This window comes from Pseudophryne corroboree, chromosome 1, assembly GCF_028390025.1.
Source record: "Pseudophryne corroboree isolate aPseCor3 chromosome 1, aPseCor3.hap2, whole genome shotgun sequence".
In the NCBI taxonomy this organism is placed as follows: Eukaryota; Metazoa; Chordata; class Amphibia; order Anura; family Myobatrachidae; genus Pseudophryne; species Pseudophryne corroboree.
This window is the reverse complement of record NC_086444.1, coordinates 572,301,334-572,325,377: the sequence shown is the minus strand read 5'-3', so window position 1 is coordinate 572,325,377 and position 24,044 is coordinate 572,301,334. Positions and strand designations below refer to the sequence as shown.

The window sequence follows — 24,044 nt, the reverse complement described above, 5'->3', positions numbered from 1 at the left end:
TTTTCCACTCCCGGAATGAACACTGCTGAGAGTGTTATCACATGATTTTTCGCCCAGCGAAGAATCCTTGCAGTTTCTGCCATTTCCCTCCTGCTTCTTGTGCCGCCCTGTCTGTTTACGGGGGCGACTGCCGTGATGTTGTCCCACTGGATCAATACCGGCTGACCTTGAAGCAGAGGTCTTGCTAAGCTTAGAGCATTGTAAATTGCCCTTAGCTCCAGTATATTTATGTGGAGAGAAGTCTCCAGACTCGATCACACTCTCTGGAAATTTTTTCCTTGTGTGACTGCTCCCCAGCCACTCAGGCTGGCATCCGTGGTCACCAGGACCCAGTCCTGAATGCCGAATCTGCGGCCCTTTCATAGATGAGCACTCTGCAGCCACCGCAGAAGAAACACCCTTGTCCTTGGAGACAGGGTTATCCGCTGATGCATCTGAAGATGCGATCCGGACCATTTTTCCAGCAGATCCCACGTAAAGGTTCTTGCGTGAAATCTACCGAATGGGATCGCTTTGTAAGAAACCACCATTTTTCACAGGATCCTTGTGCAATGATGCACTGATACTTTTCCTGGTTTTAGGGGGTTCCTGACTAGCTCGGATAACTCCCTGGCTTTCTTCTCCGGGAGAAAACATCCTTTTCTGGACTGTGTCCAGAATCATCCCTAGGAACAGTAGACGTGTCGTCGGAAAAAACTGTGATTTTGGAATATTTAGAATCCACTCGTGCTGTCGTAGAACTACTTAAGATAGTGCTACTCCGACCTCCAACTGTTCTCTGGACCTTGCCCTTATCAGGAAAGCATCCATATTTCTTTTAAGAAGAATCATCATTTCGGCCATTACCTTGGTAAAGACCCGGGGTGCCGTGGACAATCCAAACGGCAGCGTCTGAACTGATAGTGACAGTTCTGTACCACGAACCTGAGGTACCCTTGGTGAGAAGGGCAAATTTGGACATGTAGGTAAGCGTCCCTGATATCCAGTGACACCATATCGTCCCCTTCTTCCTGGTTCGCTATCACTGCTCTGAGTGACTCCATCTTGATTTGAACGCTTGTATGTAAGTGTTCAAATATTTCAGATCTCACCTAGCCGTCTGGCTTCAGTACCACAATATAGTGTGGAATAATACCCCTTCCCTTGTTGTAGAAGGGGTACTCTGATTATCACCTGCTGGGAATACAGCCTGTGAATTGTTCCCAATACTGCCTCCCTGTCGGAAGGAGACGTTGGTAAAGCAGACTTCAGGAACTTGTGAGGGGGAGACGTCTCGAATTTCCAATGTACACCTGGGATACTACGTGTAGGATCCAGGAGTCCACTTGTGAGTGAGCCCACTGCGTGCTGAAACTCTTGAGATGACCCCCTACCGCACCTGAGTCCGCTTGTACGGCCCCAGCGTCATGCTGCGGACTTGGCAGAAGCTGTGGAGGGCTTCTGTTCCTGGGAATGGGCTGCCTGCTGCAGTCTTCTTCCCTTTCCTCTACCCCTGGGCAGATATGACTGGCCCTTTTGCCCGCCTGCCCTTATGGGGACGAAAGGACTGAGACTGAAAAGACTGTGTCCTTTTCTGCTGAGATGTGACTTGGGGTAACAAAAGGTGGATTTTTCAGCTGTTGCCATGGCCACCAGGTCCGATGGACCGCCCCTTTATACGGCAATACTTCCATGTGCCGTCTGGAATCTGCATCACCTGACCACTGTCGTCTGGCAGATATGGACATCACATTTACTCTTGATGCCAGAATGCAAATATCCCTCTGCGCATCTCGCATATATAGAAATGCATCCTTAAAATGCTCTATAGTCAATAAAATCTTGTCCCTGTCAAGGGTATCAATATTTTCAGTCAGGAAATCCGACCAAGCCCCCTCAGCGCTGCACATCCAGGCTGAGGCGATTGCTGGTCGTAGTATAACACCAGTATATGTGTATATACTTTTAGGATATTTTTCAGCTTCCTATCAGCTGGCTCCTTGAGGGCTGCCGTATCTGGAGACGGTAACGCCACTTGTTTTTATAAGCGTGTGAGCGCCTTATTCACCCTAAGGTGTGTTTCCCAACTCGCCCTAACTTCTGGCGGGAAAGGGTATACCGCCAATAATTTTCTATCGGAGGAAACCCACGTATCATCACACACTTCATTTAATTTATCTGATTCAGGAAAAACTACAAGTAGTTTATTCACACCCTACATAATACCCTTATTTGTGGTACTTGTAGTATCAGAAATATGTAACACCTCCTTCATTGCCCTTAACATGAAACGTGTGGCCCTAAAGGAAAATACGTTTGTTTCTTCACCGTCGACACTGGAGTCAGTGTCCGTGTCTGTGTCTGTGTCGACCGACTGAGGTAAATGGGCGTTTTTACAAGCCCCTGACGGTGTCTGAGACGCCTGGACAGGTACTAATTTGTTTGCCGGCCGTCTCATGTCGTCAACCGACCTTGCAGCGTGTTGACATTATCACGTAATTCCTAAATAAGCCATCCATTCCAGTGTCGACTCCCTAGAGAGTGACATCACCAATACAGGCAATTTGCTCCGCCTCCTCACCAACATCGTCCTCCTACATGTCGACACACACGTACCGACACACAGCACACACACAGGGAATGCTCTGACAGAGGACAGGACCCCACTAGCCCTTTGGGGAGACAGAGGGAGAGTTTGCCAGCACACACCAAAAACGCTATAATTATACAGGGACAACCCCTTATACAAGTGTTTTCCCTTATAGCATTTTTATATATGTAATCATATCGCCAAATAAGTGCCCCCCCTCTCTGTTTTAACCCTGTTTCTGTAGTGCAGTGCAGGGGAGAGCCTGGGAGCCTTCCTCACAGCAGAGCTGAGCAGGAAAATGGCGCCGTGTGCTGAGGAGAATAGGCCCCGCCCCCTTTTCGGCGGGCTCTTCTCCCGGAGTTTGTGAGATCTGGCAGGGGTTAAATACATCCATATAGCCTCAAGGGCTATATGTGATGTATTTTAGCCATAAAAAGGTATTATACATTGCTGCCCAGGGCGCCCCCCCCAGCGCCCTGCACCCTCAGTGACAGTTGGTGACTGTTGGTGAAGTGTGCTGACAACAATGGCGCACAGCTGCAGTGCTGTGCGCTACCTTATGAAGACTGAAAGTCTTCTGCCGCCTGTTTCTGAACCTCTGGACCTCTTCAACTTCGGCATCTGCAAGGGGGGTCGGCGGCACGGCTCCGGGACGAACCCCAGGGTGAGACCTGTGTTCCGACTCCCTCTGGAGCTAATGGTGTCCAGTAGCCTAAGAAGCAAATCCATCCTGCACGCAGGTGAGTTTTCTTCTCTCCCCTAAGTCCCTCGTAGCAGTGAGCCTGTTGCCAGCAGGACTCACTGAAAATAAAAAACCTAACTTAAACTTTTATTCTAAGCAGCTCAGGAGAGCCACCTAGATTGCACCCTTCTCGTCGGGCACAAAAATCTAACTGAGGCTTGGAGGAGGGTCATAGGGGGAGGAGCCAGTGCACACCACCTGATCCTAAAGCTTTTATTATTGTGCCCTGTCTCCTGCGGAGCCGCTATATCCCCATGGTCCTGACGGAGTCCCCAGCATCCACTAGGACGTCAGAGAAATGATGGGGCCCGGGACTGACCCTCACAAGGCAGGCCTCCCTCCTCCCTTCCTCTCTCCCCTCCTTCCTCCCTCCCTCTCTCTCTCTCTCCCCCTCGTCTGATCCCCCTCCTTCCCTGCATTTCCCAAACTACCTTTTGAGGGGCCTGGTGGTTGTAGTGAGGACTAGGGGGAGGGGGCCAGGTCAGCTGCGCATCGCGGTCATATTCTTAATACAGAGCCGGCTGTGAGCCAATCGGAGCTCACGGACCAGCAGCCAATCAGGAGCTGTGAATAGCAGCTCCTGATTGGCTGCCGGTCCTTGAGCTCCGATTGGCTCACGGTCGGCTCAGTATTAAGAATATGACCGCTGGCCACGGCTCATCCTCTGCCTCTGTTCTTCCGTGGCTGCCTGCCTATGCGCAGGCAGGCAGCTGACCTGGCCCCCTGATCCATACTACAACCACCCGGGCCACATCTCACCCCGGGACTGGAGTACCTGCCGTCCCCCCTGGTCTGAGCACAAAGCCCTCCAATTTAAGTTTACGTCCTACTCTACATAAGCCTCCTGATGAGGAGGGGGAATGTATGAGGAGGGGGAAAGTTATGAATGACTTCAGTAATTTTAAAATGTAGTTAAGCATATTTCTGCTCAAAATTACCCAAAAAACTTTTATTGTTCTTGTTTATTTATTTTTTAAATCAAAATAACTTACTTTGCAAAAATCAATCCTCTAATTTTTATCTATGGAAACAAAGTATGGAAACAAGGATTGCCATCTAGTAACATCTGCTAGGATAGACAGCAAGACTAATGGCAAAGCACTGTGGCAGAGAGAGAAGTGAAAATGCATTTTTCAGTTCTCTGCTGCATATGGAGCCAGCTGATCATGAACACTTACAAGCACGCTCCTGATCACGTGTAAGCTTGTGGTAGCATGCACATTGGCCAGTTTTCAGGAGCTTACTAATGACAGTTCACCACAAGACAAAGGAAACCAGAAAGGAGTAATGGTGGTAACAAAATGTACAGGGAAGAACACAAACGCTTCAAAGTGTATTACTTCTGGATGTTTAATACTACATATAAAGATACTTAATGACACAACAGTCATATTGAAAAAGATAAACAGTAACAGCGGTGTGAAAGACAATAGTGGTCTATCTCTAGAAATAATAACACTGGAATTCAGAAGAATATAACACTGTGGAAACTGGCAGCTGTCTTGAAATGCTCCACCCTTGTTGCTCACTCCAAACTGGAGCTTCAGTACGTCTCCTTAGGGATGCTGGACTGTGGCCTCTTCTAATAACTTGCTGAACCTAGCCGAAACATCAAAAAACAAATTGTTAGAGTATAAGCTACAGTATATGTCACCTAGGTCTCTCCTATTCTTTAGCGGCATATACCCTTTCCTGTTACACAAGCAGTGTCAGACTGGGGAATGAAGGGCACAACAGGGAATGCAGTGGTAGGGTCCATGCTTAGTGGTGTGGCCAGCCACCACAGAGGCTTGGCTAACAACTAGAGAGTGCATGGTCTGGGCCCATTGATAAATATATATAGTAAATACTGCTGGTCCATGCATGATAATGTACCAGATTAAGAGCAGCAATGCCCTGTAAGCAATACACCATAGTCTTGTGCAGTATAATTTAACATATGTAGTATGTGTAATTCAAATGCACAGCCTGGAACGTGAGCCCTAGAGGAGGGGGTGGGACCCCAAGTATTGGAGCCCACTGTGGCTTTCCTCCGTACCCCTGTGGTCCAGTCCAACCCTGCCAATTAATGATGAAAGTATCAACCATGGAGAACACATACTACCCAAAGTATTGGGGCCCTCTGTATCTTTCCCCTGTACCCCTGTGGTCCAGTCTGACCCTGCCAATTAATGATGAAAGTATCAACCATGGAGAACACATACTGTATTGGCATGAAGACCAGAGGGGAACCAGTGACCAAGATGACAAAACCAATGGCAGCAATGTACAGTAACATTGCCTAAACAAGAACTTCAACTTCCAATCTACTAATACTTTTTTAAATGTAGTCATATTAATCGGTTATCCAGAATCCCTTTGCTCTCATAATACTGCTTCAGCAAATATAGTTGCCATACCCCCAGTTGCTCAGTGTGACAATGACATTTATGTTTGATATCATATTACTTGTATGGTCATACATGGATATTTTCATGAAATCCCTTATAGACTACAGTCAGACAAGATTAATGTTCACTATAAACTTATTTTTCCTGTATTTTATATGTGCAGTATGCTAAGCATCTCTAAAAGGTGTCACTTGTAGGATGATGGTGGGGGCTGTGTTTTTTTTTTTTTTTTTACAAAATTGTGAATAAAAATCCTTTGGCTTTAGCTTTTAATGCAAGAACACTGGGCAACTGATTCCTAGATCTTTCACCCCTAATATATACAACCTCTGTAAATGAAGGTTATAGTTTCAGAAGATGATGACAAATACAATAATAACTATAAGGTATTGGAATTAAATACGCCACAAGTGAAAGGATACGAAAAGAGCAAACACACATTAGCTCTCAGTACCGAAACTCCCAAGTGTTCTATATTCTCTAAAATGTTATCAACACTGATCGGGTCTCTACCATCCAGACTGCCATTCAGTTTAATGGGACTGTTTGAAAGTCTCTGTGTATCTTATGCTCACTCTAAATTTCAAAGCAATAACGTCCTTCTAATTACCTCCACTAACCTGTCATCTACAGACATGCTGGAATATAGCCACTGGGAATATGGAAGTGACTGCTGGGTTTTATTAAACAGTTCAATGGGTACATATATGTGAGAACTCCTGAGATGATTTTTTTTTTATATTTTACTGTAAGCATTACAGAGCTTCAAGCCTGCAAATTGCATGTCCATGCTTTTCTTATCAGCGATTCCAAGGAGAACAGATCGTAGTACTCCCTACACTTAATTTTAGTCTTTGTTAATCTCTACTAATGCAGTTTAAATCCTGTCAGAAAGTACCTTCTTATGAAAATCCAGATATCTTAAAACTGTTAATTAATCAGCACTTCAACTACTAAATGGTTCAAAGAGGGGCTGAGAATCACTCTCTTTAAAATAATTATTTGAATCACTCGACTGCTAAAATTTTCCGCAGTTGCTTCCACTTCTGATTACGTTGTAAGTAAATGAACATGATAGTGAAATATAACATGCCGTTCACTTCTATAGCAATTTTCTAAGAGTGTAGATAACAAAGGGGTATTTGAAAGTACAGGAAATACGGTTTTAGCTATTAGAACTGAATATTATGTTCAGGATGAAGTATTGTAATTAGAGATGAAGTATTGTAATTTGGTTCCCTCAGAACCAAACCCTACCGGACTTCACTGCCCAAGCCCGGGTCCGAGCCAGACTCGGGTTTTCCCGCCTGACTCGGAAACCAGAATGAGGCAAAGCGTCATCATCCCGCTGTCGGATTCTCGCGGGGTTTGTATTCCATATAAGGAGCCGTGCATCGCCACCATTTTCAGTCTGGCATTGGAGAGTGTAGAGAGAGGACGTGTCTCCATCCTCAGTGTCCTGCATCAATACAGTGGTAGTGTCTTGTGCTGCATCAGTCCAGTAACAGTAGTTGTGTCCTCTGCTGCCATATGTCCAGTGCTGCTGTATAAGTCCAGTCCAGTGGTGCTGTGTTGTGCTGCATTAGTCCAGTGGTTGTGTCTTGTGCTGCATCAGTCCAGTCATAGTGGTTGTGTCCTCTGCTGGCATATGTCCAGTGCTGCTGTATAAGTCCAGTCCAGTGGTGCTGTGTTGTGCTGCGTCAGTCCAGTGGTTGTGTCTTGTGCTGCATCAGTCCAGTCACAGTGGTTGTGTCCTCTGCTGCCATATGTCCAGTGCTGCTGTAAAAGTCCAGTCCAGTGGTGCTGTGTTGTGCTGCATCAGTCCAGTGGTTGTGTCTTGTGCTGCATCAGTCCAGTCACAGTGGTTGTGTCCTCTGCTGGCATATGTCCAGTGCTGCTGTATAAGTCCAGTCCAGTGGTGCTGTGTTGTGCTGCTTCAGTCCAGTGGTTGTGTCTTGTGCTGCATCAGTCCAATCACAGTGATGATGTCTTCTGCTGCCATATGTCCAGTGCTGCTGTAAAAGTCCAGTCCAGTGGTGCTGTGTTGTGCTGCATCAGTCCAGTGGTTGTGTCTTGTGCTGCATCAGTCCAGTCACAGTGGTTGTGTCCTCTGCTGGCATATGTCCAGTGCTGCTGTATAAGTCCAGTCCAGTGGTGCTGTGTTGTGCTGCTTCAGTCCAGTGGTTGTGTCTTGTGCTGCATCAGTCCAATCACAGTGATGATGTCTTCTGCTGCAATATGTCCAGTGCTGCTGTATAAGTCCAGTCCAGTGGTGCCGTGTTCTGCTGCATCAGTTCAGTGGCGGTGTATTGTGCTGCATCACTCCAGTCACAGTGGTGGTGTCCTCTGCTGCCATATGTCCAGTGCTGCTGTATAAGTCCAGTCCATTGCAGTGGTGCTGTGTTGTCCTGCATCAGTCCAGTGGTACTGTCCCTGTGCTGCCGTATATATCCAGTGGTACTGTCGTATATGTCCAGTGGTACCGCTGTGTTGTGCTGCATTAGTCCAGTGGTTGTGTCTTGTGCTGCATCAGTCCAGTCATAGTGGTTGTGTCCTCTGCTGGCATATGTCCAGTGCTGCTGTATAAGTCCAGTCCAGTGGTGCTGTGTTGTGCTGCGTCAGTCCAGTGGTTGTGTCTTGTGCTGCATCAGTCCAGTCACAGTGGTTGTGTCCTCTGCTGCCATATGTCCAGTGCTGCTGTAAAAGTCCAGTCCAGTGGTGCTGTGTTGTGCTGCATCAGTCCAGTGGTTGTGTCTTGTGCTGCATCAGTCCAGTCACAGTGGTTGTGTCCTCTGCTGGCATATGTCCAGTGCTGCTGTATAAGTCCAGTCCAGTGGTGCTGTGTTGTGCTGCTTCAGTCCAGTGGTTGTGTCTTGTGCTGCATCAATCCAATCACAGTGGTTGTGTCCTCTGCTGCCATATGTCCAGTGCTGCTGTATAAGTCCAGTCCAGTGGTGCTGTGTTGTGCTGCATCAGTCCAGTGGTTGTGTATTGTGCTGCATCAGTCCAGTCACAGTGATGATGTCTTCTGCTGCAATATGTCCAGTGCTGCTGTATAAGTCCAGTCCAGTGGTGCCGTGTTCTGCTGCATCAGTTCAGTGGCGGTGTATTGTGCTGCATCACTCCAGTCACAGTGGTGGTGTCCTCTGCTGCCATATGTCCAGTGCTGCTGTATAAGTCCAGTCCATTGCAGTGGTGCTGTGTTGTCCTGCATCAGTCCAGTGGTACTGTCCCTGTGCTGCCGTATATATCCAGTGGTACTGTCGTATATGTCCAGTGGTACCGCTGTATAAATCCAGTGATACTGACGTATATGTCCATTGATACTGCTGTATATGTGCAGCGGTACTGCCGTAGAAATCCAGTGATCCTGCCGTATAATTCCAGTGATCCTGCCATATAATTCCAGTGGTACTGGCGTATAAATCCAGTGATCCTTCCATATAATTCCAGTGGTACTGGCATATAAGTCCAGTCCAGTGATACTGCCGTATATGTCCAGTGGTACTGGCGTATAAGTCCAGTGATCCTGCCATATAATTCCAGTGATCCTGCCATATAATTCCAGTGATCCTGCCATATATGTCCAGTGGTACTGCTATATCACTCCGGTGATACTGCCATATATATATATATATATATATATATATATATATACACCCTGTTGGAAAGCGGATTACTGAGGCCATAATAACTATGCTGGTGTTAGACGTGCATCCGGTATCAGCTATTAGTGCAGTGGGACTGCAGTGCCAACCCTAGATGGGCCAGGTGTTTGAGCCGCACACTTGTGTCACGTAGCTTAGTCAAAGAGCTACCTCATTGCCCTCTTTTACTTCTTGGCATGATGTGCTGTTTGGGTACTATTTTTTTTTTAAGTGCCATCCTGTCTGATACTGCAATGCCACTCCTATATTGGCCAATTGTATGAGTCGCTTAGCTTAGTCATACAGCTACCTCATTGCACCTCTTTTTCATCTTTGCATGATGTGCTGTTTGGGGCCTTTTTTTTATATCTGCCCTCCTGTCTGACACTGCAGTGCCACTCCTAGATGGGCCAATTGTTTGTGTCACTTAGCTTAATCATACAGCTACCTCATTGCACCTCTCTTTCTTCTTTGCATGATGTGCTGCTGTTTGGGGCCTAGTTTTTTTTATATCTGCCATCCTGTCTGCCACTGCAGTGCCACTCCAAGATGGGCCAGGGGTTTGTGCCGCACACTTGTGTCGCTTAGCTTAGTCATACATCAACTTTGGTGCACCTCTTTTTCATCTTTGCATCAGGTGCTGTTTAGGGCATGGTTTTTTAAAGTGCCATTGTCTGACACTGCCATATAAGTCCTGGGGTACTGCTGTATTAGTCCAGGGGTACTGCTGTATAAGTCCACCAATTGCAGAATTTTTGAAAAATGACAAGGGCGTGCAGGAGATGCTGTCAGTGGACTGAAAAATTGTGGGCCACTTTCGACATTCAGCCACTGCATGCCACTACTAGATGGGCCAGGTGGTTGTGTCGCTTAGCTTAGTCATACAGCAACCTCGGTGCACTTCTTTTTCTTTTTTGCATCATGTGCTGTTTGGGGACTAGTTTTTTAAAGTGCCATCCTGTCTGACACTGCAGTGCCACTCCTAGATGGCCCAATTGTTTGTGTCGCTTACCTTAGTCATCCAGCTACCTAATTGCACCTCTTTTACATCTTTGCATCATGTGCTGTTTGTGCCTTTTTTTTTATATCTGCCATCCTGTCTGCCACTGCAGTGCCACTCCTAGATGGGCCAGGTGTTTGTGCCGCACACTTGTGTCGCTTAGTGTAACCCCTCCCAAATTAGTGGCACTAATGGTAATGGGGTTGTACTACACTGTAGACTATGTGTGCCTCCACCCAAGCGTTATAGATATTATAGGCTTGCTTGGGAAAGCCAAGAAAGGGTATATACCAATACACTTTACTCAATAATAACTTATTACCTATATTTACCACCGCTTGTTTTTTTCGTTTCTTCCAAAGCCCTTAATGATGTGTTCGTTCGGAGTTCGGTAGTCCTGGTAAGTATTTATTGTTCAGCAATACAGTGAATTTTCACAACAGCAGAATTTACATTTTATTTAAATGTTATACCGTTACCAACACTAACACTCTATAAATATTACTATGTTAATGTATACCAATTCCCATACACTTCCTCCTGCATGCATTACAAAAAATCAACATAACCGGTTAGGTAGAAAAATTGATAAGGTAATTAGTCTTAAGACTTATTGTATTACCTAGTGTAATACTATCGCTAATCAATTACTCCAGTCTCTGTGTCTCTCTGGGTGGAGTAATTGAGGTAACACGTTGGTGCACAGTTGGGGCCCAGTGTACAGTGATGACAGTTGGGCCACGCTTGGCCAATGATGGGATCCTGTGGATAATACCAGTCTAGAATTATATATATATATATATATATATATATATATTCTCCTCCTAGGTGTGTCACTCAATTCCACGGCAAGGGGTTTGATCACTTACTACGGTTGCTTCCCCAGAGTTCCACTCTACCTTCCCTATTTTCCTGACAGAGATGAGTTCGATAGGTAGAGGGGAGGTGAAAGGTGCGGTGACTCCCTCTACTGCCACTGAGTGGATATTTATCTCGGTAATTTCTCTGTCACTGGAGGGGATATTTATCCTGGTAGAGGGGTATAGTTGCAGTCTATCGACACTTGTGTAAAAGCGATACCCCGTACCAGCTATGCAACATCTCCGGGTTCACCTGGCTGGGCAGTGCTGCGCGTCCCTATAGCCTCTCATCCATACGCACTTACAGCCCGTTATCAAAGTTCCTCTCAGTTTCCATTGCTATGTAGGGAGTATTATTAAGTGAAAACCATGTAAATCACATAAAGCTCCTGAATTTACCTTCCTGGTCCTCGCTGTTCTGGCTGTATTATGGACCTACGTGCGGCTGTTAGTAGGCAGGCTTACTGGTCCCCAAAAGGGTAGTCCCTTTCCTCTTGCTCCTCTGACTGTGCTGCACTATGTATTTGAGGGCTGTAATTATATATAGGATTACTGACCCCCACCTCAAGAGGGTAGTCCCTTTGTCTTGCTCCTATTGCTGTGCTGCCCTTTATGTCCCTTATTGGGCAAGTATCAGATAGGGGCGTTTCACACTATAGGCAACACTATAACAGCAGTGGGCATCACTCCCCCCGTACCTGCAGCATCATTAGCGGCTCTGGTTACAGCTGGGGTTATTTCCGTCACAACAGCTCATCGCCCGCCTGCCTCCGTTCATCAGTCACCGGGGGATGGATCAGGTTAGCGTTATCCGCTGCTCCCCCAGCTCGGCTCTCTGGCCTCCTCCTCCGCCAGTCACTCAGCTCCCTTCGACTGGCCGCATATAGCCTTCCACCCCGTCTCTCCCCGTCTGCCTCACCGCTCCGGCTCTCCTCTACCCGGGGGTAACGGTCTCTAACCGACATTATCCTCATGTGCTGCTTGAAGTCCTCCCCCGCATGCGATCACACTTTTTACAGCATGAGGGGATTCTGGACTAGTCTCTCTATCCCCGCTCGTGCCAATTTACTCATATAATCCCATAGTTCAATACCCATAGGGATATATCGTCCTCCAGAATACCCCATATATATTATATACTTAAAATAGTTACATTTTTATTACAATATGTATATTATAAACAATTCATATATTTACACCTAGCATACCAGGTATATCTATTCATAGGGTCCTTGCCTATTTAGAAATATCTTCTCTTCACCCCAGTGAGCATAGATAATAGGGTGTTACATTAGCTTAGTCATCCAGCCACCTCGGTGCAATCTTTTGGCCTAAAAACAATATTGTGAGGTGTGAGGTGTTCAGAATAGACTGGAAATGAGTGGAGATTAATGTTATTGAGGTTAATAATACTGTAGGAACAAAATTACCCTCAAAGTCTGTGATTTTAGCTGTTGTTTTTTTTGTGTTTTTTTTTTTTTAAATCATCCAGATCCAAAACCAAAACACGAGTGGGGAATTAAAACCAAAACACAAAAAGTGCCCACTGCACATCTCTAATTGTAATGGGCATGGATAACACAGAAAATGTATGTGATCATTTGTTTTGCTTAGACTTTTGAAATAAATAGCAGTTTACTTAATGTTTACAATTATGCCAAGAATGAATGGTCAGTGAACCTTTACCTGATTTAATTGCCATTTAGCAAAGTATAAATATTTGATGTATTAACTTACAAATTAAAAGTTGGAAATTTGCAGCAGTGTGAAATAAAGATGGTCGTGTCTGCAAGATACTACAAAGTTTTCAGTAACCAATGGTGATAAATTACTTGGTAAATGTGGATTACATGCATCATTTCCAAAACAAGATTAAATAAAAGAAAAAGAAAAAAGGGGGTAGAAAAGCATACTGTATAGATGCATTCACCCTTAGCAGGAGGCGCGCACAGCTACTGTATTTTCCAATTGTAAAAGGATTTAAAATCTCTGCCATAAAAACTTCTGATTGCATTTATGCCCGAAAATTAAAAGGACAATGCTTTTATTAGTTGTGTCTTGCTAGTAAAAGCATTGCTCTTTTCAATATCGGGCATAAACATCATCAGAAGCCTCCATACTGTGCTACTGTAACACCCCTTTTCTCATTTGAGTAAACGGTGGTGCGGTTATGTACAGTGTGTGTGTCCTCACTTACCTCCTTCTGCTCAGTGACATAGTGCCTCCACCCAAGTTAATAAATAGGGGAATCTTCCATTAAGAGACAACTTGGGATACCCCCTTGGACTCACACAGACCTACACAAGGACATAGCATACACAGCACTTTCGTAAAAACCACCTCAGCAATCCACACATACACACACCTCACAGTTATACATACAGTACAACCCCTGACTAACAACAATTTAGGTCCTAGCTAACACTATGCATTGACAATCTACACTAGCTATATCGTACTGCAGTACTGAGCTCGGTTAGGTACCACTGGTGTGCTGGCTGCTGCATGAACTGAAGTGAGGAGAACTGTATAATACAGTTTAAACCAAGCAGACTTCTCAATTATGGAGAGTCTTGTTGAAAGGACGTTCTTGAGGAAGAGGTGTATAACAGACAAATGGTAACTTATCTGGTCAGCGCAGGTAGCTTTGGACAATTCTGCCAGGTGAATCCTTCTGCAGCTCAGTCACAGGATGAGGTACCCACTTGCACTTTTATCAGCCTCTCCCAGTTTACAGGCTAGCTGGACCTGTTGTTCCACAAGCTGGAGATTATTTCTTTCTATCTTTATAGCACAGAGGGGGGTCATTCCGAGTTGATCGCTCGCTAGCTAGTTTTAGCAGCCGTGCAAACGCTATACCGCCGCACTCTGGGGAGTGTATTTTAGCTTAGCAAAAGTGCGAACGCATGTGCAGCTGAGCTCTGCAAAAACAGTTTGTGCAGTTTCAGAGTAGCTCTGAACCTACTCAGCGCTTGCGATCACTTCAGCCTATTCGTGTCCGGATTTGACGTCATGCACCCGCCCAGTGAACGCCCAGCCACGCCTGCGTTTTTGCAAACCCTTCCTGAAAACGGTCAGTTGACACCAAGAAATGCCCCCCTTCCTATCAATCTTCTTGCGGCTGTCAGTGCGACTGAAAACTTCGCTAGAACCTGTGCACAACCACAAAGAGCTTTGTACCCGTATGTCGCGCGTGCGCATTGCGGGGCATACGCATGTGCAGAATTGCCATTTTTTAGCCTGATCGCTGCGCTGCGAACCACGGCAGCTAGCGATCAACTCGGAATGACCCCCAGAGTTTCTCTCTCTCTTCAACAACACAGTATCTCTCTGGAGAGCTGGGGGTGTGCTCTGCGCTCCCTATAATGTTTACTTGTGTATTTGAGTATCCGAGCAGCCCAGGTTAGAATAGGAAACTCTTTTCGGTTGTTTCCTTGTTTTACAATATCTAGGGGGAGGGACCAACCTTTGGCGCTACTGGTTAATACTCAGAAATGGTGGTTTATTAAAGTATAAATAGAACGCAGTTTTCTTCAAAAAAATTTTTTTTGTTAAATTATTACAAATTATTTAAAATTATTAATAATGAGAAAAATACAGTGAAATTCTGTTGTCAAATTGAGGTATATATATTATGCACAGTGTATATATGGGTGTAGTAGATATTAAAGAAGGCAATGGGATGTGTCTAAATATGAACTTGTTTATTATACTAATAATTCTTTAAAAACGACAATTTAAACCTTTTTGCTTGAGCGCGCTCTTTGTGTTATTATCACTAACATGCAGTGAAAAATAAAAATGAAATAGAATAAAACTAAAATAAATTTGCAATAACCATGCAATAAACAAATAACACTTTGTATACGATTCTAAAAAGTAATGGAGACCGGTCTCCTGCTCTTTAAGGTAATGGTGGCTTGTTATGTATAAGTTCCGGCAGGGCAGACTATGGGGTATATTTACTAAGCTCCCGATTTTGACCGAGATGCCGTTTTTTCTTCAAAGTGTCATCTCGGTTAATCTCGGTCATTTACTAAACACTAATCACGGCAGTGATGAGGGCATTCGTAATTTTTTGCAAGTTCAGGTAAAAAATTACGAATGAATACACCATCGGTCAAAACGCGGCTGTTTAAGTATGAATCTCGGTCATTTACTAAGAAGTGCAAAGCCAAAAAAGAACAAACACTGCCGTGAAAAATTTCAACTCGTAAAAAAGTGCTAAAAAAAAACAGACCTTTTTTTTTTATTCGTGATTGGATAGGCATGCACGGATCCATGAGATCCGTGCATGTATATCAGTGGGAAGGGGTGGGAAAGTGCTTATTTTTTTAAAAAAAATTGCGTGGGGTCCCCCCTCCTAAGCATAACCAGCCTCGGGCTCTTTGAGCCGATCCTGGTTGCAGAAATATGGTGAAAAAAATGACAGGGGTTCCCCCATATTTAAGCAACCAGCATCGGGCTCTGCGCCTGGTCCTGGTCCCAAAAATACGGGGGACAAAAAGAGTAGGGGTCCCCCGTATTTTTAAAACCAGCACCGGGCTCCACTAGCTGGACAGATAATGCCACAGCCGGGGGTCACTTTTATACAGCGCCCTGCGGCCGTGGCATCAAAAATCCAACTAGTCACCCCTGGCCGGGGTACCCTGGGGGAGTGGGAACCCCTTCAATCAAGGGGTCCCCCCCCCCCAGCCACCCAAGGGCCAGGGGTGAAGCCCGAGGCTGTCCCCCCCCATCCAATGGGCTGCGGATGGGAGGGCTGATAGCCTTTGTTGTAAAATAAAAGATATTGTTTTTAGTAGCAGTACTACAAGTCCCAGCAAGCCTCCCCCGCATGCTGGTACTTGGAGAACCACAAGTACCAGCATGCGGCGGAAAAACGGGCCCGCTGGTACCTGTAGTACTACCACTAAAAAATACCCAAAAAAACACAAGACACACACACCGTGAAAGTATAATTTTATTACATACATACACACATACATACATACTTACCTTATGTTCTCACGCAGGTCGGTCCTCTTCTCCAGTAGAATCCAAGGGGTACCTGTTGAAGAAATTCTACTCACGAGATCCAGGGGTCCAGGCTCCTCGGCAAATCCAGGGATAATCCACGTACTTGAATAAAACAAAAAAAACGGTTGCCCGACCACGAACTGAAAGGTGACCCATGTTTGCACATGGGTCACCTTCCCACGAATGCCAGAAACCCACTTTGCCTTCTGGCTAAGTGGGTTTCTTCAGCCAATCAGGGAGTGCCACGTTGTAGCACCCTCCTGATCGGCTGTGTGCTCTTGTCCTCACTGACAGGCAGCACACGGCAGTGTTACAATGTAGCGCCTATGCGCTACATTGTAACCAATGGTGGGAACTTTCTGCCCTGCGGTTGACCTAAAGTGACGTCACCGCTGAGCAGAAAGTTCCCAGCATTGGTTACAATGTAGCGCATAGGCGCTACATTGTAACACTGCCGTGTGCCGCCTGTCACTCAGTACAGGAGCACACAGCTGATCAGGAGAGTGCTACAACGTGGCACTCCCTGATTGGCTGAAGAAACCCACTTAGCCAGAAGGCAAAGTGGGTTTCTGGCATTCGTGGGAAGGTGACCCATGTGCAAACATGGGTCACCTTTCAGTTCGTGGTCGGGCAACCGTTTTTTTTGTTTTATTCAAGTACGTGGATTATCCCTGGATTTGCCGAGGAGCCTGGACCCCTGGATCTCGTGAGTAGAATTTCTTCAACAGGTACCCCTTGGATTCTACTGGAGAAGAGGACCGACCTGCGTGGGAACATAAGGTAAGTATGTATGTATGTGTGTATGTATGTAATAAAATTATACTTTCACGGTGTGTGTGTCTTGTGTTTTTTTGGGTATTTTTTTAGTGGTAGTACTACAGGTACCAGCGGGCCCGTTTTTCCGCCGCATGCTGGTACTTGTGGTTCTCCAAGTACCAGCATGCGGGGGAGGCTTGCTGGGACTTGTAGTACTGCTACTAAAAACAATATCTTTTATTTTACAACAAAGGCTATCAGCCCTCCCATCCGCAGCCCATTGGATGGGGGGGGACAGCCTCGGGCTTCACCCCTGGCCCTTGGGTGGCTGGGGGGGGGGACCCCTTGATTGAAGGGGTTCCCACTCCCCCAGGGTACCCCGGCCAGGGGTGACTAGTTGGATTTTTGATGCCACGGCCGCAGGGCGCTGTATAAAAGTGACCCCCGGCTGTGGCATTATCTGTCCAGCTAGTGGAGCCCGGTGCTGGTTTTAAAAATACGGGGGACCCCTACTCTTTTTGTCCCCCGTATTTTTGGGACCAGGACCAGGCGCAGAGCCCGATGCTGGTTGCTTAAATATGGGGGAACCCCTGTCATTTTTTTCCCCATATTTCTGCAACCAGGATCGGCTCAAAGAGCCCGAGGCTGGTTATGCTTAGGAGGGGGGACCCCACGCATTTTTTTTGGGGATTTTACATTGTTTAATTAAAAATAAAAAATAAAAAGAACCCCAGCACGGATCTCACAGATCCGGCCGAGATTGATTGTAAAAAAAAACGGCAGTGTTTTGCTAATCACTGCCGTAAAATTAGGTAAAAAAAACCGAATGACATCGACATCGGAAGAAAAGAAAAACACGAATACGACAGCTTAGTAAATCCATCGTAATAAATTCAAAAAGTTGCAGTTTTACACTGTCGATGTCATTCGTAATTGAACTTTGACCTATTTTCGGAAATTACGAATGTTAGTAAATGTACCCCTATGTCCGCAAAAGGTCCGTTTTTTACTGAGTTCCTGGTGATCCGTAATTCCAGGGTAGAGTAATAAAAGTACTTCGTTTTCAGGTGAAAAAAGTTTTTATGGATCGCTTACGTGCCTTCACCCTGTTCAGGGCTGGGGGATCCGTGTGTGTCCTTCGGTGCTGCAGGTGTCTTTCTCAGTAGCCGCAGTTTGTTACAGGCGCCAGTAACCCCGGTTCTCTTGGTGTTTCCTCGCCGGCGTCTTCCAGGAGGTCGGGATCTCCGGGTTTCGGGTGAAAGAAGGGGGCGTGGTCCAACGCGTTTCACTCGGCCAATGGTGCCGTGCTTCGTCAGGGACAGTGTCTCTCTCTGGAGGACTCCTCAGCTCTGCCATTTCTGTCACTCTGTCAGATCAGGCTGAAGGTGAGTTTCTGACAAGTGGGCTTTTTGCTGAAGAGACTGGAGACACAAAGAGGAAAAAAGCGAGGAGGCCGGTATACAGTAGTTCCTCCTAATGTACTTTAATGACTATATGAGACACAAAAGAGGAATACACTGCAAAGACTTGGGAATTTGAACTGAGATATTGCAGTTAGGAGATACTGGATGAGAAGTGGATACTGGAAGTAATGTTCAGGAGATAGTTACTGTGGTTACTCAGTAGCTGTAGCTGAAGAATACTGGAGACTGGATGCTTGACAACTGCAACTGAAAAACACTGAAGAATGAGTACTTGATGTCTGTGACAGAAGAATACTGAAGATTGGATGCCCGATGACTGTGACTGAAGAACACACAAGTATGGATGCTTGATGACTATGACTGAAGAACACTGAAGAATGAATGCTTGATAACTGTGGCTGTAGAACACTGAAGAATGAATACTTGAAGGCTGTGGCTGAGGGGCACTGAGCAAGAATACTGAGAATCCTCCAATGGTTGGACACCCAAAGACACTGCCCTGTGGGCGAGCGGCTGCGGAGCGTGACACCGGTACCCAGCACTGGACCAAGGTGCAGTGGGTGACAGTGTAATGAACTGAAAATCAGAGCTGGATACCTCTTGGAGTACTGAGCACAACAGCAGGAGGGGGGAGTACAGAGCTAGAGCACTTTCATAGAGAAGCAACATAAAGCACTGCCAGCACTTGAATCAGAGCTAACTCCATTTAAAGGAGGAAGCAGACCTGAATTGGCTGAGTACTTACACAGAGTATTGGTTCACTGCGGAAATGGTCTCCAACCTGGTGGCTCGCTGAACTGTGGACATACAAGGGAGCGCTCCCTCCTTTACCTGTCTGGTCCCTGACTCCAGTACTCCAGAGTTTGCATCAGTCACCTCCGCTAGCCCTGCTGCACCTCACCACAGGCCATGACCAGCACCTGGATGGGGAGACCTCAAAACCCGACGCCGGAGATAAGACCCTGGACCTTGACATCTCTTCTCCCTTGGCATGAAAAAGTACCTTTTATCATCTCTTCTTCCCCTTATAAGACCCCGCCGGTATGTCCCGGACCTTTTTTTTACTTCAGCTGCTTTGGTTACTGGGAAAGGAGACCTGATTCCCCTTTTAGTCAACAGTGGCCATCTTCTTTTAGTAGCCAGATAAGGAGGCAATCATTTTCTGTTAGCCAAAACTGCTCAGCTAAATCTTTCCTGGCTGAGTTGGTTCCTCTACAGAGAGGAAGCAGAAGAAAAATATTATCCTTCTCTTATAGAGGCTACGAGCCCTACACTGAAAAAGCTTGCCACTGATACTCCTATATTTTCCTTAGTTTATCATTCAAAATAAAAAAAAATAAGGTCAAATCAAACCCCAAAACATACCACAAAAAATAACCCTTTAGCGCATTTCGGGCCAAAGTTATTCCCCTTAACTAACAACCAACCATAAATGGCCAGTGCTTTTTTTCTGATTTGGACTGTGATAGATCAAGCAGCAAGAGACTAAGATTTTATTTCCCGTTTGGACTACAGCGGATCTAAAAATAAAATAGAATTTCAGTTTATATTTAATAAAGTGTTGAATGATTGTTTAGGGAGTCATTTATTCAATGAGAGTTTATTGTAAAATGTGATATGTGTTTATGTGTGTGTCTATAGTTTTGGTATAATGGGTGCTCACAGCTGGCAGTTAAAGATGTTAAAACAATATAGAAAATTATTTTTGTCTGCTTGTTTCAATACAATAGCTTTATTTCATAGCATTTTTAAAAATGTTATTTGCTTGGAAAATAGTACACATTTATGCTCGAACATGTTAAATTGGGCTTGAACGTGGCTGAACCTGTTTATCTTACAAAAATGTGGCTGACATTTTTAATCTAAAGTTATAGAATTTTTGGATTTTTTTTATTTTTACTCTCAAACAAGTTTTAAAATCACTTTGAAACAATTTTGAACATTTGTATTAAGTAAGCTAGCTACACACTAGAGTGATTTTTCAGACAAATGTCACTATTTTTCTGCCAGTGGAAGGTCCCAATATCAGCATTTCACACTATACAATTGTAATTAAAAATCTGCAAATTAGAATAATTAGGTAATTAAGAACTTGCAAATCAGGTGCATGGACAATAATATGAACATGTATACCTACAAGCATGGGTTAAAGTGGGAAGGAATGGGGCGGAACTGCATTCAGTCAGTTGCATTCGGAAGCGGAATGTGTTTTCCAACTCCACCAGCCCACCTTGCCCAACTTATACAAGAACTGCTGCCTGGTTGAGGTGACACCCCCCACTCCCCTCCATTGTAGTCTGGGAACAAGACGCAACGTCTGGTCTTATTCGTGTGGAGTGCTTGGCCGCTGCTGCCCTAAACACATTAGGAGCGGGCTCACAGACAGAGTATTTGCCCAGCCCCTACCTCCTCATTCAGCTCCTCGACTAATACACACAACAGGCTGTCTGTTATGACTGTGGGAGGTGGTGGAGCACATAGCAGGCCACAGTTATCCCTAAGACCTATCCTGATGAGCAACAGTGAGTAAACTGCTAGAGAGAGGGGGTGGGGGGTATATTTTATATTACACGTGTCTGATTGGTATTCGGAGGTTTGGGGAGGGGTTGTTGGTAGTCAATGATGGGTGTGAGTGCTCCTGGGGTGTTATTTGTGATTAGGGGTGGATGTGCTGCTTGGGTTTTGTTAGTGAATTAGGGGTGTGAGTGCTGCTGGGGTGTAATTAGTAAATTAGGGGTGGGGGTGCTGCTGGGGTGTTATTAACTGTCAAAGTTGAAAAATATTGCAGTACACACATCACGTACAAACTACACACAGATGGCCTCTGCGCATATACTTGTTCTGTCGTGCGTGCACATATTCGCAAGTTGCGTATGGTCGCTCCCGTGGCCCTGCGCATCAGCGCGTGGTATGGGTATTTACAGTAGAGTTTGTGAATGCATAGAGAGCTATCAAAACACATTACATATTTAATCCAAATAGTGCACAATGTAATGTAGTCCCCCTGCACCACATCAGAAAGTAACAGCAGTTAAAATGGTTTCAGAACAAAGGGATTCACCTTTACAGAATAGGAGGGGACAGAACAAGGTCATAAGGTGGTGTTTGGTATCCAGCTGTAGGGTATTTTAAGGGTAACATTCCGGTGTTGGTTTGAGGAAGATCGCATGTTCCTGCGGATAGTTATGTGCAGAAGCAGAATATAGATATAAACTGTATTTACTGTACATTATGTATGCGGCGGGAAGCCAGAGGAGACCACCCACAAGAGCAGTTGGAATGGACATCGCCCACCTATTCAAATCGACCTATGACCTCTCCTGTACTGTAAAAGTGCATCCCTGTGACCAATGGACAAAGGGATTACAGTATCCATTGTATTGAGTTTTGGAGGAATTGTATAAAGAGAGCTTGCTGCAGGCCTGGAGAGACACAAGACTCACAAAGTTATCTATCAGATGACCGAGGACCGGGCCGGGAAGCGCAAGCGAATCTACTCGCGTATGTACCATTGAATGTAGCCATTTACTCTTATATTGTATTGTATTATTTGTATTGTAACCCCCTTTCAACAATAATACGCTGTGGTTTCGGAACCCAGCGGTTTAATCACAATCTGGTGTCGTGTCTTCATTGCCCTGCTAAGGTTTAAAGTGTTTTATCATTGCATTGCATTACTGTAAAGGTTTAAAGTGTATCTCTGGGTGTGTGCGCGCTGTGTGTACTTTGTACCCCCAGCGCGGCGTTTGTACGCAAAGTCCGTACAGTGATACAGGACTCCGTACGCAAACAGTGTATAAAGTACGTAGCGTGTGTACTAAGTTAAGCGGCCGCAGCGGCTCCATGGTAGAGTGTATTCTAAGTGTGTATAAGGTATAGCTTTCATTCCTGTAAGATAATCAGCATTATCAATTGGGGGCTCTCCGGTTTTCCACATACTTACTACCTAACAGGTCACAGCAGACGTAATCTATCAGCAAAAGGGTGGACAGAAAGTATCCTACGTATCCTTTTCTTGGTCGATGGATGCTGAAAACCCTGCTTGATTGCTGATTAGATGGCGTCTGCTCTGTATGGTTTGTAGAGTTGCTGGTAGAACCCGTAAGGTAAACAGGAAAAAAGCTATTTAAAATCTGTGAATTTCTTTTTGGCGCCAAAACCGTACACAGCACCCATACTCTTTGCATACTCTCTCACATTGTTGCCATAACATTCAGATTGCTAGATTCATTTAAACCTATGTGAAACCGGAGATATTTTTGTTGCTATATAGTTAAAACTAAAATAAATGTTAAGGAAGTAAGTGTAAGACACACACGCAGCCTGGCCTAGTTGTAAAGGTTTATACAGAAAGAAACTGTGTGTTGTGTTAAGTGAGCGATTAAAGTTAATATTGCTCACATTTATAGAATTGTGTGATTTGTGCTATTGCGGACGTACGGTTTTGTACACGTGTCTCGGACAAAGTACAGGACTGCGTACGCAGCGTAAGAGACACGCACGATCGCGTGCTTACGCAAATTGCATAAGAAGTATGGTCGCTAAGTACAAATTACACAATAGTTCATTTAGTTTAAAGGTGGGACAGTAGCCACGCTACAATAGCACCAAACCACCCGGTTTCTAAAGAAATTTAGTAAAAAAACAAAATTTAGTATAAATATTTTTTTTTTAAATTGCCTCTGGGGGTAAAGCTGCCAACTTGAATGAATCCTAATTTTCTGTACAGAAAAATAAAGTGTATTTGAGTGAGCGAATGCAGGAGTGAGTGGATACTGAACCCAAGAACTGAAGTGGTCTAGGTGGTCTAAGCTAGGTGGTCTAGGTGGACACACTGGGTTAGTAGAGGCCCGGTGGCGTAGGGTTCACAACCCTGCGTTATTAACTAGGTGGTCTTAGTGGACTGAGTGGTATCCCATACAACTCTTAGTGGTCTAGGTGGTCTAAGCTAGGTGGTCTACAGCAATCGTAGGGCATATAGATAACTAGTATCTATAGGCTGTGCTATTGCATCACATATCCGTTTGTTCTGCATAGCGCAATGTGATATTATTGTGTCATATGCGCTGTGGAAGAGCATACGCAGACGTGATTGTATAGACAAAGGGGTTTTTCTTTGATAACTTTGGGAAATCTCCCTGGTGGGCTTCACTGGAAAGGGTGAAGGATAGTTATCTAATTTCTCTGTTTTTCACCCTACAAACAATTCCAGTTGAAAGATACCGAAAAGGAAATTTTCACTGCCTCTCTCAGGAAAATATTCCAAACACAACTTTAACCGAAAGAAATTACGGTGTAAGTTCTGATAGGAGCCCTAAGTTGGGTACATTGCGATCTGCTATCAACAGTGTATCATTGTATTGGCCAGCGAGAGCGAGTGGAAGGCGCTCAGGTATACCTCCACCTTCTACTTATATTGAGTATTTTGGTGTTTGTGGGAATTTTTTTAAATTATTAGAAGAGACCCACAAATATGGGAGCCAGTTGCTCAAGTAAGAGATGTTTAGACAGGGTTCAGGTAGAATTGTGGCCAAAAGGCTCAGCAAAGTTTATCATGTGTGAAAAATACGGTTCACACACAGAAGTTTTATGCAATGAGTGGGTATGTATGACTAACAATGATAGGGAACCATTCCC

General features: G+C 45.1%; 1 long non-coding RNA gene across 2 annotated transcripts in view; it reads right to left on the bottom strand.

Moving 5' to 3' along the window:
• Nucleotides 1-4,647: 4,647 nt before the first annotated feature.
• Nucleotides 4,648-24,044, bottom strand: part of LOC134921537 (uncharacterized) — an 87,283-nt gene continuing 67,886 nt past the window's right edge. Inside the window, exons 1-3 of one of the 2 annotated variants that reach the window (XR_010177484.1) lie at nt 11,907-12,229; nt 10,671-10,745; nt 4,648-4,910 (exon numbers count right to left, since the gene is read on the bottom strand). This is a non-coding gene — a long non-coding RNA (uncharacterized LOC134921537). Of the gene's footprint in view, nt 4,911-10,670; nt 10,746-11,906; nt 12,230-24,044 lie in introns of those variants that run through there. The other variant, XR_010177483.1, reaches the window with a different exon arrangement.